This window comes from Cnephaeus nilssonii (genome assembly GCF_951640355.1).
Source record: "Cnephaeus nilssonii genome assembly, chromosome: X".
In the NCBI taxonomy this organism is placed as follows: Eukaryota; Metazoa; Chordata; class Mammalia; order Chiroptera; family Vespertilionidae; genus Cnephaeus; species Cnephaeus nilssonii.
Genome location: NC_137071.1, coordinates 115,742,064 through 115,746,014, shown reverse-complemented (window position 1 = coordinate 115,746,014; position 3,951 = coordinate 115,742,064). Strand labels below are relative to the sequence as shown.

At 50.9% G+C, this 3,951-nt stretch overlaps 1 pseudogene across 1 annotated transcript; it reads left to right on the top strand.

Annotated features, from left to right (window-relative positions):
• Nucleotides 1-634: 634 nt before the first annotated feature.
• Nucleotides 635-3,694, top strand: LOC307095426 (nuclear prelamin A recognition factor-like; annotated as a pseudogene). Its single transcript has 2 exons — nt 635-1,899; nt 3,601-3,694. The product of its transcript is annotated as a nuclear prelamin A recognition factor-like (transcript).
• Nucleotides 3,695-3,951: the final 257 nt, after the last annotated feature.

The following is a 3,951-nucleotide window of genomic DNA, read 5'->3' as shown; positions in this document are numbered from 1 at the left end:
CCCCAACCTTTTCTTAAAATTTAAACCCTACGGAGGTTGTCAAACCCATTCTACCAAAAGGTTATATAGCATTCAAAGTGATAAGAGGGTATTAAACACAAACATAAGCTAGTAAAACTTCAGTTCCCACAACTAAGATTACTTTTTTAAATACCTGATTAATATCCTAACATATAAAAATCCAGGGTCCGTAAAGACTGAACGGACGACTGGTCCATCCCCTGGCCCTTAGTCTCCCATTGATCAGGGGATGGCTAACAGGGAACCGGAATGAGTGGTGCGGGGGGACTGGCGAGCAGCTGAAAGGCAGGCCTCTTGGTCCCTCCTCCCGGCCCTTAGACTCCAATCAATCGGTGGCAGAGGCAGGGTGGAACTGGGGACTGGCTTCCTTAGTCGTCCTGTAGGTACAATGTCCAGAAGACAGGCCAGGCACCAACAGACCAGCACTGCTGGCATGATCCCGACAGTGCTGCCGGCCTCCTGGCACTCGGCCTCGGACACTGCGGCTGCTTCCCCTCCCTAGATGCTCCACAAGGAAGAAAGGATAATCTCCAGCAGCATCAGGGGCGACCAGCGGTGACTGACTGCTCTCCCTGTGCTTCCTCCAGGTCACTCGAGCTGGCCCCCACTCCAGATGAAGTGTGATCACTGCACACGGAAGGAAGATAGTAAAAAAATAAAAACCAATGACCAAGAGAATGTCACAGTCAACGTCCAGAGTCCAGCTCAAGAGAATGAAGAGAAGAGAGAATTCCATAAGCTGGCTGATGCCAAGATATTTCTGAGTGACTGCCTGGCGTGTGACAGTAGTGTGACTGCAGAAGGAGTTCAAGTTTCTCAACAGAACACCAAGGACTTCTTTTGTGTTCTGAATCTTAAAATGTGATACCTCACAGCACAAGGTGCTGGCAGTGTCCATGTGTCCTCAGTCTCTGCCTTATTTTGCTGCTAAATTCAACCTTAGTGTCACTGATGCATCCAGAAGGCTCTGTGGTTTTCTCAAAAGCCTTGGGGTGCACTGTCTTTGACATGAAGATAGCTGCGGACTTCAGCATCCTGGAGAGTCAGAAGGAATTTGTGTGTCGGTACTGCCAGCACCATGAGGAAGAGCCCTGGCTACCCATGCTGACCTCCGCCTGCCCTGGCTGGGACCAATATGCAGAGCGTGTGCTGGGTCACCCCATCACCTCCACCTCTGCACGGCCAAGTCTTCCCAGCAGATCATGGGCTCTCTGGTGAAGGATTACTTTGCCAGATGGCAGAACCTGTCCCCAGACAAGATTTTCCACATCATTGTGGCCCCGTGTTATGACAAGAAACTGGAGGCACTTTGAGAAGATGTTCCTACATCTTTACATAGTTCCCAGGATGCTGACTGCATGTTAACTTCAGGTGAAATTGTCCAGATAATGGAGCAAATTGACCTTGCCTCGAATGACGCCACTGTGGACACTCTGTTTGGAGACATGAAGGAGAAGGAGGTGAGGCTTCACTAGGGTGCCAGCTCATACAGGTACCTGGCACACATCTTCAGGCACATGGCCAAGGAGCTGTTCAATGAGGACGTGGGAGTGCTCACCTACCGCACCCTGAGGAACAAAGACTTCCAGGAGGTCACCCTTGAAAGGGACAGAGAGGCTCTGCTATGCTTTGAGGCTGCTTACGACTTTCAGAACATCCAGAAGTAGTCCTGAAGCTGTAGAGGCAAGTTCCCTTGCCACTTTGTGGAGGTCCTGGCCTGCACTGGGGATGCCTAAGCGGCAGGGCCCAGGCCCAGGTGGACGACGGGTGTGCAGACAGGGCACTGCTGCGGCAGATGGAAGGCATCTACGCTGCCATCCCATTGTCGCCACCAGAGACCAGCGCCCATGTGCAGGAGCTGTACCAGGAGTGGCTGGGGCGGGGAGGGGCGACACCCCCCAGGCCCATGCGGCCCTGCACACCACCTAGCAGGGCCCAGGGCAGCCTGCCAGGACATCAAGTGGTAAAGGTCCAGCAGACGCCTGGCCTGCAGGCCACCTGAAGAGGCGTGTGAGACATGTGAAGGAAAGGCTTAGCATCTCTGTCATCGCTTTGGTTTACAGAATTCCCTGCTCCCCATCTGTCGGCTCCCTCCCTCTGAGGGGTGTTGTCATCATCACATGGGTGCAACTGGAATATTGTATCTCAAGAGGATTGCCCCAATGTGCGTATCCTTTTATCCCATGATGAAAAAATCCCAAAGAACAAGAATGGAGACAGACTACTGTCCTTTAGGCTTAAAAAAGCCCCAGAAGTGTCCTGCAAACAGCTGAGACTTGGTTCTGCTCACGCGCCTCAGAGAGATTGGATGAGGAAATGACCCTGCTTGGCCCTGACTTTACCCACTTAAGTTACTCTTGAAGGTGTCTTTGCCACAATGTTAATAAACTGCCACCTTTTGGAATAGGGGCTCATAGGAAAGTCTGAATTCCCAACTTTTCTTGAAACAAATCTATGTTCTGCAGCTGTGGCCACCGTCCTGAGATCAGGTCCTGTCGACCAGGTCCTGTTGCTGGGAATCAGGGGGCACTGGAGTGGAATTCCCGCCCCCCCCCGTGCCCTTTTACATTCAGGGATTGAGCTGAACTCACTTTGGGGGAGGCCTGGCAAGGGTGACAGGTGTCACAGATGGAAGGATGGAGAATGGAGAGGGGGACACCCTACTCGGTCCCGCCCTGGGTAGAGGCAGGCAGATGAAGGCCGGCCAGCCCACCCCACAATTGGGTGAGATAGCGTCCTCTGTGTCCACCTCTCACCCCTTGGGCCCGGCCACTCCCCTCAGCTCCAGGAAGCCCTCTGCGTTCCATGACAGTGCACTCTGCCCTCACATGTTGCTCTCCCTAAGTGAGAAGGAAGAGAGCAGTTGGCCCACAGACAACTACACAGAAAGAGCTCACGGCTGGCACCTCCACAGACTGGTCTGCTGTCTTCCCAGCCACTGTCTTGTGAGGAGCAGGACAATAGTGAGTGTGGAATCCAGGCACTGGCAGAGTTGGTGAAGAAATCATTATCTTCTCTTCTCAGCCTTGAGGCACATTTGGAAGGAGAACTGATTTCTTCTATCAATGGCTTTATGGGCCTGTCCTTCTTAGGTTATGAAGATCTGATACAGTCCCGTGGGCTCTCCCTGTTGGTCATTCATTTTTAGTAGCAAAATGCAGTCCACTGAATAAGGCTCAAAAGGGTTATAGAAAAAAAAATCACAGGGATACCTCAAGTGGCATCTCAAAAAAAGGCTGTGGGGTGGCATGGGGTTGGGCTTGTCACTACTACCCTAACCAGAGAAAACAAGTTGACTTCACCTCTTTCTGTTTATTCACTCACCAGCTATAGCCTGTGTTGACCTTTAGGTACCCGTGCCCTCACAAGTCTTCTCCTTGCCATTGGATTAAAATCAGAGCAGTATTCATTTTACACACTAGTACAAATGCATTTATATTAATACCATAAGTGGATTTTGGAGGTGGCATTATTGGTAAGCTATTTCTAAGAACTTTTAGGGCAAAAGGGCTGGTCAGTTTCCTCCAATTCTAGTTCAGTACTTTTCCCTCAGACTGTGTCCCCAGTCTTTCTGTACAGGTCAGTCTATGCTTGTCCTGAGATGAGAGGCTGCTCACAAATCTGCCACCTAGGTGGTTGTGAGGAAGCACGGGACTTGGTTGGAAATCTGTAAGGAGAATTCTCTGAAAGGTTGGGGGCCTCTATGGGGACCTTGCCGAAGGCGGCAGCCCCTGCCTTGATTTTTCCAAACAAGTCTGAGCCCCCAGGTGTTTTGCTGGAATCTCTATGTTTACTCTTTAGACCCGACCTTGTAGAAGCATGTGCTTTCTCAAGGATACTTACCCTGCTGATTGTATCTAGAGGTTAATCTTAGTTTCAAGCTGTTGTTACAATAAAAGCCTAAGGAGGCAGGCAATCGGGGTTGTTTTG